The sequence below is a fragment of the Malaclemys terrapin genome, chromosome 11, assembly GCF_027887155.1.
Source record: "Malaclemys terrapin pileata isolate rMalTer1 chromosome 11, rMalTer1.hap1, whole genome shotgun sequence".
In the NCBI taxonomy this organism is placed as follows: Eukaryota; Metazoa; Chordata; order Testudines; family Emydidae; genus Malaclemys; species Malaclemys terrapin.
In genome coordinates this window covers 21,235,255-21,251,973 of record NC_071515.1, presented here as the reverse complement: position 1 = coordinate 21,251,973, position 16,719 = coordinate 21,235,255, and the positions used below count along the sequence as shown (strand labels likewise).

General features: G+C 42.1%; 1 protein-coding gene across 2 annotated transcripts in view; it reads left to right on the top strand.

Annotated features, from left to right (window-relative positions):
* BMPR2 (bone morphogenetic protein receptor type 2) overlaps positions 1 to 16,719 on the top strand; it is a 194,603-nt gene that overhangs the window by 75,825 nt on the left and 102,059 nt on the right. The gene's annotated exons all lie outside the window — the stretch shown is intronic.

The window sequence follows — 16,719 nt, the reverse complement described above, 5'->3', positions numbered from 1 at the left end:
CTCTCCAGCATCCCAGACAACACTCTTATTTATCCCTTCCTAATCATTTTCTTCTATATATTTCTGGAAATTTTCTTTCAGCTCTTGAATTCTAATGGAGTTACACAACAAATCTCTGTTCATCTGCTTGGTCCTTCTCTCCCCTCCCCCCCCCCACCTCACTGAGTGCCAATTTTGTAATCTAATACATGCAGCTCCACTAATTGCTCCTATTTAAGCCAGAAGGAGGAACAGGAAGTTTTGTCTGAGCAACAAGGTGGCTTCCTATTGTCGCTATGTTGGCCCCTGCTTGTGACTGTCTCCTGCACCCAACCCTGTTCCTAGTTCCAGCTCTACTCCTGGCTCTTGCCTTACTTACACATTTGCTCCTGTTTCCACGGTGCTCTTGCTCTGTGCTTGATCCTTGCCTTACCCCCTGCCCTTACACCTTGCTATTGATCTTCAGTGACCACTCCAGGCTCTAACCCCGGCCTTTGACCTTGATTCCGGCTTGACCTTTGGCTCTAGCATTTGGTATCTGACCTCAGTTCCGACCCTCAGCTTCAATTCCTGATTCTGACTCCGGCTTGACCCCTGGCTCTGGTAACTGGCAGTTCACTCTGGTGCCTACCCTTAGCTTTGTTCCCTAACCTGGATACCTGCTCTTCCCTTAGACCTGACTCCTCCTCTGACCACTATGCCAGACCATAACCTACCTGTCTGTCTGTCTGTCTGTCTGTCTCTCTCTCTCTCTGTCTACTTGCTACTAAACCCTGTTATTGACTTGAATTCCATGGACCAGATTCTTCAGCCACATTCTCAGTAGCATTTACAAGTATAGTCCTTTTTACTATAATGAGACTACTTTTGTGATTAAATATTACTCAGTGTGAGTAAAGATTGCTGCATGTGGCCATACTTCACGTACAATTCCCAGATGCCTTTTCACGAAGTTCTTTATAAATTATTTAAACAAGAATTTCAGAAGACGTAGGATCTTTGTGGGTTTTTTATTTGCCTTCTCCTGTAATACTTAATACCCGTAATCTTGGCTTTCCTATAGAATATCTCAAATGTATACCTTTCTGTTTACAGTTTTCTTTTGTGCTGTCTTTTTTTACCTTTACCTTTGGCCCTGTGGTCGATTTTGAAATTGGGCTGCTGATGGCTTTGTCAGGATAGTCCTCTCTCTTTTCTTTTTTCTTTTTTTAAGTTAGCTTTTTCTGTTTAGAGAGATCTTAGTCCTGCATGAATAAATGCTTCATTATTTTATGCATGAAATGTTGTTTTTTCTCCATGAGTGATTTTACTGTCTTGATGTCACTGAATGTGAACAGTTGCAAATTTCGCTTGCTGGGATTTCTTAAATTTCTTGGTCTCTCTCCATGTAATGAGACAGTCAGATTTGATTTCCTTTGTTCTCTGTTTAGGCTTTTATTTTCCTCTTGATGCACAAGGATTTGTGCATCTTTGGCAATTCATTTTATTGCTCCCAGTTTTACATTATGGTCTCCGGGTGATATTATGGTGTATGTGTTCTGACAGAATTTCTGACAGAAAGCAATGTAAGATACAGCACTAAGACACAAAAGTGGAATGTAGAGATTGGCAAAATACCTAAATTTCCCTCATTTTGTGGGTTTTAACTGAACTGATTGTAGGATAGTTTCTTCAGCTGACTTTATAAAAAGGCTTCCTTGTCAATGAACAATACTGCTATTGGGTACAATTTTCAAAAGTAGCTAAGTCATGTTTCTCCTCCTCCTCCTCCTCCTGTGTTTCGCAACTGTGATTTTTACATAGCTCTTAAAAAAAAAAAAAAAAAAAAAAAAAATAGGCAAGACACCAGAAAAATATCAGTTACTTCTGGGGAATTCTGCACCAAACTTAAAATTCTGTGCACAATATTTTAGAATTCTGCATATTTTATTTGTCAAAATAACCCAATATAATCATGCCAGCTTTCAATTATTTTGGTGGTTTATTTCAAAATACATGTCAACAAGTATGTCTGTAACGATACAGACAACAAAAGATTCAGGAATTTGTTTTGACAAATAGATTCTTTACTAGGAATATTAATACAGAACTTTAAGTAATAATTCATTTAAACTACAACACAAAAATGTATTTCCCACACCTCTCAGAAGCAGTGCAAAGGCTTGGGGCAGTCAGGGGTAATGGAGGAGCTGAGGGAGAGGGAGGTAATTGCAGGGAGTGAATATGGAGCGTTGTTGGGTGTAGGTGGGAGAAGTATGGCACAGTTTTGGGTTTTGGGGTTGGGGGGGGTTGTTAGGGAGTTGGGGAGCCTCCCCCATGCAGACCTTGGCTGACCCCTAGCCTCTCCCATTCAACCAGGAACATTTGCCCCCGTCCTTGTCTGTTCCTGCACCCCCACTCAACCTCCTCTCCTCCCCCTGCCCCCCCTGTGGCCCTCCACCCTCTCTTCCTGTTCCCATGTGGTCCTGCACCCCCATTCCTATTCAGCCCCTGGCTCAATACTGTCACCCCAGTCTGTCCCCTACTAGCCCTTCTGAATCCCAGTCTGTGACCCGCCCAGCAGCCGCGTATGTCCTGCTCGGTGTGGCCCCCCCAAATCTTGTGCCTCCTTACCTGGCCCCACGGGCAAGGTGCTGTGAGGAAAGCAGCCTCTTCCCCTCCCTCTCCACGAGCCATCTGCCCTCTCTTCTGGTGCCACAGCAGCCCCTGGTGGGCAAAAGGTATCATTTCAGTGCCTCCCCAGTAGAATCTATTTTCTGTGGGGATGAGGCGGGGAGAGTCTGTGGGGAATATGAATTCTGTGCATGTACAGTGGTGCAGAATTCCCCTAGGAATACATAATAAATTCCAAAAAGAAAGAGGCTAAAATAGGGTGTAAATGAACTGTGTTTAGTGCATCTTAGCAGCCTTCAGTTGTATAATCCTTCTGCTTGATATTGTTGAAAAAGTTCACACGTTCTTGGGCAGAAGAAACTTGGAGACTTTATATGTGTCCTTTCTCAGCTTGGGAATGGAAAGTCCCGTTACTGCAAACAGGCCTGAGAGAGGGACCTCTCTGCAGACAAGCGATTGAGGATGGGACTATAGCTAGATTCTTTCGTTTCCAATACTCTGATTTATCAAGACGTTGCATCTGAAAGCAGTGTGCTCCAGCTATTACAGCTCCTACATAGGAAATACAGAGACCTTGGATTCCCCAGAAGGTGAGATAGACCAAGCAAACTAGAAAAGGGGCAGGTAGAGAGATTATCAGTCTCCCTTGCTTAAAGTTTTTCTGAACGGTGTTTATATATCTACCAACCCATGCAACAAACCTCGATGCCAACTCTGCCCACATATCTACACCAGCAACACCATCACTGGACCTAACCAGATCAGCTACAACATCAGCGGCTCATTCACCTGCACGTCCACCAATGTTATATATGCCATCATATGCCAGCAATGCCCCTCTGCTATGTACATTGGCCAAACTGGACAGTCACTACGCAAGAGGATAAATGGACACAAGTCAGATATCAGGAATGGCAATATACAAAAACCTGTAGGAGAACACTTCAACCTCCCTGGCCACACAATAGCAGATGTAAAGGTTGCCATCTTACAGCAAAAAAACTTCAGGACCAGACTCCAAAGAGAAACTGCTGAGCACCAGTTCATTTGCAAATTTGACACCATCAGATCAGGATTAAACAAAGACTGTGAATGGCTATCCAACCACAGAAACAGTTTCTCCTCCCTTGGTGTTCACACCTCAACTGCTAGCAGAGCACCTCACCCTCCCTGATTGAACTAACCTCATTATCTCCACACTGATATATACCTGCCTCTGGAGATTTCCATTACTTGCATCTGAAGAAGTGAGGTTCTTACCCACGAAACCTTATGCTCCCAGTACTTCCGTTAGTCTCAAAGGTGCCACAGGACCCTCTGTTGCTATATATCTACTGAGTGACATAACTGTGCGCCTGTGCCCTTTCCCAGCAGCTCCCTCTTCACAAGGCTCCAAACACTCCAGTCTCAACTTCCACTTCTGAGAAGGTACGTCAGCAAAGATGAGGCTATGCGTCTTAACTTACAGGTCTCCCAAGGCCCTGTATTTCATTCCAAATGATACTGAACCAGTCAGTAATGAACCATTACCCTTGTAAAAAGTGTCATGAGTCTTCTAATGACTGGATGGTCAAGGACTCCATTTTTTTACACTACCTCTTAAAGGTGACAATTCCAATAGCACATTGGCTAACACCGGGGTCGGCAACGTTCAGCACGTGGCTTGCCAGGGTAAGCACCCTGGTGGGCCGGGCCAGTTTTATTTATCTGCTGACGCAGCAGGTTCGCCGTCCCGGGCCAATGGGGGCAGCAAGAAGCAGTGCGGGCGAGCGATGTGCTGGCCGCGGCTTCTCACTGCCCCCATTGGCCCGGGACGGCGAACCGTGGCCAGTGGGGACCGCGATCGGCCGAACCTGCTGCGTCAGCAGATAAATAAAACTGGCCCGGCCCACCAGGGGAGCCGCGTGCCGAACGTTGCCGACCCTTGGGCTAACAGATCACATTCAGCTGGTTACCATGCTTAGATAATGGTTCAGTGCCAACTGAAAGGACCATTGCCACCATTTCCTTCCATGTATAGATTTCCTCGGTAATTCATCATCGCAATCCTAACCAAGTCAAATTCTACTGGGTAGAATTGAAAGATAGAAAATTAATGAGACCTTAAAAAATTCTCTTTTGGCTTTACCGATTATGAAGAAGGAAATTTCCCAGTTCTTTTCTGAGTGGGTTTCTAGTCAGTGTTACTTACCATAAATAATGATACTGTGTAATTAGTCAGATGTCTATGGAAGAACTAATATAAACTAACGTACCTTAAATTAACATACTGCCATAAATATTTAGCAGCTCTTTTAAAAGTGCTAGTATTTTCAGGCTGAGCAGTGTGCAGGATATAATATAATAAAAGGATTCGAGCATTTGAGGCTCTCTAGTCATGGCTGTGCTATTCAGAGTCCATATTCTTTTATTTTTTTTTTTTAGGGTTTTTTTTGGCCTGGCTCAGCTAGTTACAAAGTGTATCCACTGGAAGGGCTATTTCTCAGTGGTTCTTCAGGCTTTGGTGTATCACTGGGGCAACAGAAAGATTTCAACATTGGATGGTCTGAAAAAGGACACGATGCTAGAATATTCAGAAATTCATCACTGTTTGAAAAGCTACAACAATTAACTCCTTTCCTCCAAAACATGCAATGGACATTAATGGGGTTGCTGTCCTAATTGCTGTGGTTGATCCTGCGTATCTTTTTGCTTCTCTGGCTCATGAAGCCATATATTGACAATCTGGACAGAAGCAAGAAGCCATTTAATTACTGCTTGTTTAACTGCAAGATGAGTGTGGAGTATTTGGCAGATTGAAGGGCTGGTGAAGATATTTAATAATGCGTGTTGGCACCTCTGAGAAATACTTGTCTTGCATTATGCGTATGTGGTGTATATTGTACATTTGTGAGACAAAAGTACAAATAGTACTAATTTTTATACTGTTTTTTTTGATACCTTCAGTGACTGGTGCTATTGCAATGAGAGGACTGCATGTATTGCTGTAGCTACATCAGTGTATGTAAGCATTCACGATGATCCTATATATTAATTTAACTTCAACCAAGGTAGAATTTTCCTAGTAAAATGGGGCAATTATATTAGTTTGCTATAGGTATTTATTGATGGGAGACAAAGGTGGGTGTGGACTTGTGCCTTCCCACTGAAAAAAAAAAAAGAAAAAAAAAAAAGTGTTACCATGCCTTGACTTTTGAGTATAGACTAAGGCTTGGTCTACATTGGGGGCCGGAGGGGATGGCTCTAAGTTATGCAACTTCAGCTACACGAATAATGTATCTGAAGTCGACGTACTTAGATCTACTTACTGTGGTGTCTTCACTGTGGTAGGTCAATGGCTGACACACCCCGACAACTCCACTTCCGCTTCTCGCTCTGGTGGAGTACCGGAGTCGACCAGAGAGCGCTCAGCGGTCGATTTATCCCATCTAGACTAGACACAATAAATCGACCCCCGCTGGATCGATCGCTGCCCATCGATCCAACGCATAATGTACACATGCCCTAAGCCTTCGAGAAAGGGAAAAATGGACTGTTTAGTGAGAGCTGATCCTTTTGTCTCTAGGTTCCGCAAGGTGTTTTTCTACATTAGGGCCCCTGGAAGATGGACCTCTCCTGGGAGTCTTAATGCAGTCTCAAAGTTCTGAGCAGAGTGCCCCTCTGGAATTATTATTATTTATGCAGGATATTATGACGACACTAATTTAACCATAAATTCCTTTATTAAATCCAAAGGCCGAATGCTATTTATACAATTGCTCTAAACATGAGTAAAAACCTAAATAATAAGAAATTTACTATATTCAAACAGTAACAAAAGTTTATAAATCTGCTGAGATTCATATTGGTTGGCTCCAACATGGTCAGTAGTGAACCCTTTAAGAGTTTGTTTTTTTATGCCCTTTAATAAACAAGTGATATCATTGCCAACAACAGACTTCAACTAAAAACCAGTTTGAGACAGTTCACCCTTATTTTTGGTTTTAATTCAGATAAGATTTAAAACCTAATTTCTCCCCGAGGGCTTTCCTCCCCTCGTCACAGTTTTTTCCATTGCACCTGGATTCACGTAGGCCCTAATTTTTGAGATAACACTGATGTATATAGAGTGGGAAGGTCCATGATGGCTCCTTCTAAGATAGATTTTCTTTATCTTATTTAAAACCATCTTTAGTCATTAAGGGACCTTTCTTTTTAGAAACTTTTTTTTTCTTATTACAGTAGTTACTTCTTGTACCAGGCATTCTTCGTACTCTATTCTTTTTGGTCTTACAACTCATTATTTTAAAGGCCCTCCTTCTACTTGCTAGTCAGGGCTTTACTTTACAAACACATATATTTTCTTAAACAGCTTAAGCGAACTCTAATCCTTTAATGTTATATTTATTCTATGCCCTCTTTAACTGTTTAGGCCTTGTCTACACTCAGGAATAACCCTGTTTCAGCAATCAGTGAAGCTGCCCCAACATATATCCCAGAGGCCTTGTCTAGGCTAGTGTGTGAGAGCAAGCTAAGATGTGCTAGCATGTTTTAAAAGCCTTGCCTTTCTATACCGTGGTAAACTGGTCCAGTTCAAGTCCTAGGCTTCTCTGTTAAGCTAATGCATGCTAACATCATACCTTAAATTCTAGTGAAGACAAGGCCAGTATGTAGAAAAGGATATGTAGGAATTTACACCAGTTAAAAATCAATATTTACCTCTTTTTGAAACACTGTTCCACAAATTAAACATAAAACTATTATCATCAAGTACCAACAAATCTATATTTTTTTCACAACACACAATCTTAACTCTGACTTGGACTTGTTCTTTATTAGTCAAATGTAGTAGGTCCTAGCCGGGGCTCGACCCTTCCGGACAGGAGGGGAGCCACACCGACTCACTACTGTGGGAACAAGCAGTCAGTTAGTCCCGAAACTCCGGCTCTTTAGTGCAGAGTCGGAGCAACCACGGTTAAAGCTCAGGCCCTTGACTGCAGGGGCTGAGCGAGCAAATAGATCAGAGCCCAGGCCCTGGATCAGGGCGGGGCAAACACAGTTAGCTCAGGCCCTTGGTTGCAGGGGCTGAGCGAGCAGGCAGTCAGAGCCCAGGCCCTGGATCAGGGCGGGGCAAACACAGTTAGCTCAGGCCCTTGGTTGCAGGGGCTGAGCGAGCAGACAGTTCAGAGCCCAGGCCCTGGATCAGGGCGGGGCAAACACAGTTAGCTCAGGCCCTTGGTTGCAGGGGCTGAGCGAGCAGACAGTTCAGAGCCCAGGCCCTGGATCAGGGCGGGGCAAACACAGCTAGGCTCAGGCCCTTGTTTGCAGGGAGCTGAGCGAGTGAATAGTTCAAAGCCCAGGCCCTGGATCAGGGCGGGGCAAACACAGTTAGGCTCAGGCCCTTGTTGCAGGGGCTGAGCGAGCAAATAGTTCAAAGCCCAGGCCCTGGATCAGGGCGGGGCAAACACAGTTAGGCTCAGGCCCTTGTTGCAGGGGCTGAGCGAGCAAATAGTTCAAATAAGGTACGCCTAGGCTTCTGTAGCCGAGCGTTGGGTGAGGGGGAAGCCTGCCACCCGTGCGGAGGGTGGCAGGGGCGAACGCAGGCCCACCCACTCCACTGCGTTCCAGCCCGGGGCCCTAACAGCGGTTGCTGCCGCTGCTGGTCAGTGGGGTATCCAGACCGCAACACACTGACATAGGCTCACACTCAGTTGCAGCCGGACCGGGGTCGGCTACCCCCGGGCTACTTCCGTGATCCCCCTCAAAGCCTACCTCGTTCGTTGCGCCGGGATCGGGCCAGTCCACCTGCATGGGCTCCTCTCTGCCCGGGCTCGGCGGCAAGTCTGGTAGCTCTGCCGGGAAGTCCGGCCAATGGTCCTCAGGCGGCTCCTCTGGATAGCAGCAGGGGCGAAGGGGTTCGGGTCCAGTCTCACCCTCAGGGTTAGTGGGGTGCGGTTCCCAGGGATTCTCCCAGTAGCGGGCGTGAACGGGCTCCGGCGGCTCCTCCTCGTAGTGGGCCCGGGGTAGCTCAGGCCAGCTAGGGTCCAGGCCTCGGTCTTCGACGGTCTCCTGGCCGGGAGCTCCCGGCCGCACGTCTGCTCCCTCCGGTGGCTGGCCGCCGACTGAGCTCTGGCGGCCGGCCTTTATACTTCCTGTCCCGCCCCTTGATTTCCGGGGGGCGGGGACAGGCGGTGGTGGTCCCACCCACTCTGGTGCCTGCACGTGGGCTCCCTCTTCCGGACAGGAGGGGAGCCACACCGACTCACTACATCAATATATAATGAATATATCAAACTGATGTGTGTATAAAGACATATTTTAAAGTTTGTGATGCATTTATGTTTGTGTATGATGTGTATGTATAATACACATGTATTCCTCTTTTGTATATAGTCATCTGTATTTTAGTATTTGTGATAACTCTGATATATCTAAAGGCTTTCTAACTCAACCTAAACATTCATGGCACAATTATTTGTTAAGCACTACAGAATAAGTGAAGTTTGAAGTTATTTTTATTTTCAGAGATAAGATGAGCTCAAAACACGTTAACATTTTTTGAAAAGTGAATGACAGAAAATTTTAAACAAACCTTCTCTTTCAAATTACTTGTTTAATGTGTCCCAGTCTTTCCAGAATTCTACCCTGGAATCTGATGTGGTATGTGAACTTTGAGGTAGATTTGTTTGGTTTTAGTAAAGTTGAGGGAAGGGTTTGAAAAGTCAGATTAATAATGGGGAAACTAGCTTTAACCTAAGTTATGCAGAGTCCAGCATCCCACCATAATATATATTGCAATATACTGTATTTCTGTTCACATCACTTGTTCGCCTTGAATGTTTTTACTTTTTTGTTAGTTTATAATTTAAAATAAATTACTAGAAGATGTATAAGAAAATGTTTTACTTTATTCCATTTGTTGCTGTACAATGAAATTTTGAATTACTATCAGATTATTCTTTTCTAGCCTCATCTCTGAAAACAGCAAGAACTCCTCAAAATGCTTTCCAACTAAACCAGCCGTCTACAGTGGCTGCTAATCATTTATAATGGCATCCAGGCATCTGGCTTGTTGATCCTTTGATTGAAGTATTAGTTGTCTCAGAGGTCCTGAAACCTGTCAGATCCTGTAAATTAGTGTGCTGAATCTTGTAGCATAAATTAGCACAGATAAATAAGATACTCTAAAATGCACATTCAGTTTAGGACGGTAGTGTCTTTTCTTTGTGCTAATAAACTATTGTGTAACTACAAAAGGTTGAAAAAGCTACTGGGGGGAAGCTGTTCTAGACTTGATTTTAACAAATAGGGAGGAACTCATTGAGAATTTGAAAGTAGAAGGCAGCCTGGGTGAAAGTGATCATGAAATCATAGAGTTTGCAATTCTAAGGAAGGGTAGAAGGGAGAACAGCAAAATAGAGACAATGGATTTCAGGAAGGCAGATTTTGGGAAGCTCAGAGAGCTGATAGGTAAGGTCCCATGGGAATAAAGACTGAGGGGAAAAACAACTGAGGAGAGTTGGCAGTTTTTCAAAGGAACACTATTAAGGGCCCAAAAGCAAGCTATTCCGCTGGTTAGGAAAGATAGAAAATGTGGCAAAAGACCACCTTGGCTTAACCACGAGATCTTGCACGATCTAAAAAATAAAAAGGAGTCATATAAAAAATGGAAACTAGGACAGATTACAAAGGATGAATATAGGCAAACAACACAGGAATGCAGAGGCAAGATTAGAAAGGCAAAGGCACAAAATGAGCTCAAACTAGCTACGGGAATAAAAGGAAACAAGAAGACTTTTTATCAATACATTAGAAGCAAGAGGAAGACCAAAGACAGGGTAGGCCCACTGCTTAGTGAAGAAGGAGAAACAGTACAGGAAACTTGGAAATGGCAGAGATGCTAAATGACTTCTTTGTTTCGGTCTTCACCGAGAAGTCTGAAGGAATGCCTAACATAGTGAATGCTAATGGGAAGGGGGTAGGTTTAGCAGATAAAATAAAAAAAGAACAAGTTAAAAATCACTTAGAAAAGTTAGATGCCTGCAAGTCACCAGGGCCTGATGAAATGCATCCTAGAATACTCAAGGAGCTAATAGAGGAGGTATCTGAGCCTCTAGCTATTATCTTTGGAAAATCATGGGAGATGGGAGAGATTCCAGAAGACTGGAAAAGGGCGAATATAGTGCCCATCTATAAAAAGGGAAATAAAAACAACCCAGGAAACTACAGACCAGTTAGTTTAACTTCTGTGCCAGGGAAGATAATGGAGCAAGTAATTAAGGAAATCATCTGCAAACACTTGGAAGGTGGTAAGGTGATAGAGAACAGCCAGCATGGATTTGTGAAGAACAAATCATGTCAAACCAATCTGATAGCTTTCTTTGATAGGATAACGAGCCTTGTGGATAAGGGTGAAGCTGTGGATGTGGTATACCTAGACTTTAGTAAGGCATTTGATACGGTCTCGCATGATATTCTTATCGATAAACTAGGCAAATACAATTTAGATGGGGCTACTATAAGATGGGTGCATAACTGGCTGGATAACCGTACTCAGAGAGTTGTTATTAATGGTTCCCAATCCTGCTGGAAAGGCGTAACGAGTGGGGTACCGCAGGGGTCTGTTTTGGGACCGGCGCTGTTTAATATCTTCATCAACGACTTAGATATTGGCATAGAAAGTACACTTATTAAGTTTGCGGATGATACCAAACTGGGAGGGATTGCAACTGCTTTGGAGGACAGGGTCATAATTCAAAATGATCTGGACAAATTGGAGAAATGGGCTGAGGTAAACAGGATGAAGTTTAACAAAGACAAATGCAAAGTGCTCCACCTAGGAAGGAAAAATCAGTTTCACACATACAGAATGGGAAAAGACTGTCTAGGAAGGAGTACGGCAGAAAGGGATCTAGGGGTTATAGTGGACCACAAGCTAAATATGAGTCAACAGTGTGATGCTGTTGCAAAAAAAGCAAACATGATTCTGGGATGTATTAACAGGTGTGTTGTGAGCAAGACACGAGAAGTCATTCTTCCGCTCTACTCTGCTCTGGTTAGGCCTCAGCTGGAGTATTGTGTCCAGTTCTGGGCGCCGCATTTTAAAAAAGATGTGGAGAAATTGGAGCGGGTCCAGAGAAGAGCAACAAGAATGATTAAAGGTCTTGAGAACATGACCTATGAAGGAAGGCTGAAAGAATTGAGTTTGTTTAGTTTGGAAAAGAGAAGACTGAGAGGGGACATGATAGCAGTTTTCAGGTATTTAAAAGGGTGTCATAAGGAGGAGGGAGAAAACTTGTTCACCTTAGCCTCTAAGGATAGAACCAGAAGCAATGGGTTTAAACTGCAGCAAGGGAGGTCTAGGTTGGACATTAGGAAAAAGTTCCTAACTGTCAGGGGGGTTAAACACTGGAATAAATTGCCTAGGGAGGTTGTGGAATCTCCATCTCTGGAGATATTTAAGAGTAGGTTAGATAAATGTCTATCAGGGATGGTCTAGACAGTATTTGGTCCTGCCATGCGGGCAGGGGACTGGTCTCGATGACCTCTCGAGGTCCCTTCCAGTCCTAGAATCTATGAATCTACAACTGTAGCAAAAAAAACACACGCATGGGACTAAAACTATTTTATTTTAAAAACAAACAAACCTAAGTTCTCTTGGCACTGGATGGATTTGTAGGTCAGTCACCAGAACTTGTTCTTATCAGGTTTATCACCATGTCAAATAATTCAGTCTCAGAAAAGAATCTCTTATTAGGAGAGTTACCACAAACAAGATTTTTATTATATAAATCTATCAAAAACAATAAAGAACTATTATGCATGTAAGATTTACCTGGAATATCCAGTGTAATGTACATTTATAACAGCATATTCAGTATAGCAATAATGTTTGACATAGCAGCAATTAAAAAAATATACACGTGGATTATATATCTTTACTATATTAATATGTATTTGCATGAATTAGAATTTTAGAAATTAGAATTAGATATTTGTTTTGAACTAGATTACGAGGGAAAAAATGAATTCATTTATTTGAAAAAAGAAATCTCAGTAATCTGTGGTTTTAAATTAGTCATTTTTCTTGTAATCTGCTACTTTGAAAGCAATAACATTTTAATGTAAATACCAGAGCACTATAAAACCTTCAAATATTATGCCTTCTCTTAAAAAAGAAAACCCCCTGAATATTGATTGAGCTAAAGAAATACAGTAAATCATAATGGTTAAATCTGGAAAAACAATGAACAAGAATCCATGTTTTAGTGACCTGTGAAATTAGATAACTGATGGTTGTTCAGTGTTCTTGTAGCAAAATATATTCTGTTTCAGAGGTTTTTTTTGTTGACTCTAGTGTAATTACTGGTTTGCTAGCCAGCTCCATATCCTCATTTTGTGCTTTTGGAGGATTCAGTAAAGATAGAGGCGTTGAGAGCAAAAAGCTCTCTCTTACTGGGAGATTGTCTTTCTTCAGTAAGTCTTGAGTTTTTTCTCCTTATCCTTTCTATCAGGTAGTTGAGAATGACAGTTATGCTGTTGTCCTACACATTAACTTCAGTTCTGTTTTTAATTCGTCATATTGGTGTATACACTGCCTTTATGTACACTGGAGCTTAATGAGATACAACTGACTTCAACCACTAGTGGATCACAACCCATTCTGGGGGAACCTCTGTGGGCAGAATCATTCTTTTCCTTTTGATTATTCTTTCATATCTGCCCAATGTAAAGATGTAATTCTTCCTTACTATTAGATCAAGACTACAACAGCCAGATTTTCTCAAGTAACATTTTCCCCTGTGTAAAATGAATTACTGGTCATGTTTCCCAGATGTTTTTTATTTCCAGGAGGTAGATTACATGTTGGCCCCACATACTCTGATACTGCAAGTGTGGAATCTGTGAGGAAATCAGTTCTTGTAGCAGGAGTGTGGTTATGGATGCAAAGAAAATCTGTAGAGTGTAAATAATGCAGTATTGTCTTCGTAAGTCTGTAGACAGACTGAAACCGTAACTCAGGGAAACATGACAACAGTACCACTCAGCTTAATGAGTCATTAATTCTGAAACCTAATGAACTTAAATGGCAACACTAACTTTTCACTGTTGATCTTTTTAACAAACATACAGTAAATATTCTTAGTCTACCATATATCTCCTTCCAGACCTTCTCTACTCAGATTTTTGTACCTCCTCATTATGATGCATGAAGCAACTTCTCCATTTCTGCACCTGGGAGAGGGATTCTTGTTGTTGTTGTCCTCCCTCCCCACCCCCTCCTCCAAGAGCTATGTGTTCTTATTAATGAAAGCTTTTCACTTAGAACACACAGTACCAAGGGTGGAGGTAGTTCTCAGTTCCTGCAGCAATGGGTTCCACAGTCTTGGACCAATCCCTAGTAACACACTGTCCCCTCCATAATGAGCTTTCACCTTGCAGTGGATAATTTTGCTGTGCCAGCAGAGTGGAATTGATGGACCAAAGTGTTGATCCCAGGCTATGGGACGAAATCATTAAATACATTGAAGATTACTACCTTGAAGTTGACCCAGTATTCTCTGGGGAGTTATGAGAGGGCAGGTTTGATGTGCTTGTAATATCCCATGTTGCTGAGAGGCAGGCTACTGCCTTCTGCTCCAGTTGTAGTTCTGTCAAGCCTGAAGGTTTCAAGATAACATTGCTATAGTCTATCCATCAGGATAAAAAAAAAGTGTGTACTGTTGAAACTAGGACATTGTCCACTAGATGGTACAAAATTTCCTCATCAGTCATGATGGTAGAACATATTTGCCAGCTGACAAAAGTTTCAGCACAGTTAGCAAGACCTCTGACTTCCCCCAGAAGCTTCCTAAAAAGATTCCACAGAAGGGGAGTTCTTTGGAATACATTGTAAAATACATATATAATATATATTACAGTGTGTGTATGTGTATGTGTATGTATATGTATATATACTGCCTTTGACTAATTTTAAAGATATTTGAAGAAGCTTTCAGGAAAAAGACTTGGTAGTAAGAATCTGGAACTGCCTTTGGAAAATTAAATGTATATTTTATAATGCATTTCCCATAACTAACCCTTCCATTGATATCTTTATATATACTGAAATCATAATTGAGTTTCTACAGGAAGTTTGTCACATCTGTGTTCTGGGAGAGATACCACTACTTTGCTTTACTTTGCCCATTGCTGCAAGGCTTCCTGTGTTGTTCCTTGCAAATACTTCACTGTGACAGCTCAGATAAACAGAAGCCAGGCAATCATAGCCAGAAAAAGTCCTTGAACGCCAGTCCAGGGCAAAGATAAGGAATTCTGTCTTTTCCAGCTCCGATGAATGTACAACCGCCACTAGGAAAAGTTTGTGTGACTCAGATTCTAATTTACTTCTCATTTGGCATAATTGCAAAACAGTAGTGTGTGTATTAAGAAAAAAAATAAAAAAAAGTTGATACTGTACCATCTTGGTTTAACTCATGCAGAAGTATTGTTTAATGGCTTCAGATACGTTAACTATGTTGTTTCCCAATAATAATTGTATAATATGGATTGTGTGTATATTAGAACTCAGGTTAAAACATGTTTTGCTCCAAGATTTTCATTAAAAAATTTCTAATTTTCAAAAGTTCTATCTGCCCAGGTACGTAAACTCTAATTGGTTTTTGCTTTATTATCAAACATCATAGAAAGGAATGGGTGAGTAGATTTTGTGTTTGAGCTGGTACATTTTAGTTTTGCAAGGTTAATAGAAGTGTTTATGTATACACACATTCACATTCTTAAAGGGCAAACAGTGGAGACCACTTTGGTGCACCTTGACTGAAACAGCTAATATTTTGACTTAAAATGTAAGAGTGTTTGTTTTAGAATCAACAGTGTTGGGTATCCATGTTCTACCTAGAATCATGAAAAAAAAAAAATAGAATATAGGAGATGTTTCTTAGTTGTTAATCATAGAAGCATTCTGCCTTACGGAATTTGACTTCATGTCAGGGTTGGTTTGGAATTGCCATCATCTTGGCTAAACATAAACAGGAGTCTTTGCTTAATAATTATTCAGACAGACAAAACTCCACTGAAGTAAATGTAAATGTAAATAGGTCCACTAACTGGAAATACTGCACTCACCTGCTCCAGGTTTAGGACTAGATAGATTTTCATATTTAGTTTTAATGGGAAGCAGACTTTAAGGTTAAATGTAAAACAGATTAAAACTCAAAAGGATTAATTGTGCTTGCATCATTTTACTCCTTTACGTACATGTGAATTGATTATGTGCAATGTTCTATTTAGTAAAATGGTCCTTTTCTCCTAGTAAAGAGAAAAAAGAAGGGTTATTTCCAGAGCTCAATCAGCCTGTCTTAAATATCTCTCACTCAGCCTGTCTTAAATACAATTATTTGGGACCACATATTGTTTAGCATTTTAGCATGGCCGTATGGTAAGAGTTGGGAATGATTTGCTGTATTTGTCACATTGTATGAGATGGAGAAAGAGACAAACTGAACTTTTCCATAAGCAGTGACCAATGTGATCTCATTGTTTCCTTGTACTCCCCTGTCTATCTGAGAATGTAAGCTCTCTGGGGCAGGGACTGTCTTTTTATTCTGTTAGTGCCTAGCCTGATCCATGATTGGGGCTGTTAGGTGCTACTGTAATACAAATAATGCTAATAAAAAGAACTGTTCGGCATTGAGCAATTTTGAAAATTTGCCCCTGATTTAGATGCTATATATGGTAGCTGAGCTATTTTGAAAATCTGGATCCAGTTTTGAGCACTTTAGAATCGGAGACATTGAAAAACATTCAAAATGCTAAGCATTGAAGTAGGGATGTCAGACTAGTATGTCAAAATGCAGTAGGTCAGCGGTTCTCAAACGTTAGCAACCCGAGGACCCCCATTTTGATTTAAAAAATTTTGCGGACCCCCAGGCACCCCACTCAGCCCCAGGCCCTGCTCCCACTCCACCCCTTCCCCCAAAGCCCCACCACCACCCCACCTCTTCTTGCCCCTGCTCCACTCCTGTCCCTCCTCTTCCTGCCCCCGCTCCTCCTCCTCCTCCCTCCCAGTGCCTCCTGCATGCCCAGGAACCAAGGGAACTCCAGGGGGCTTGTTGGCCCTGCTGCTCAACTCATGCTCCTCCCTCC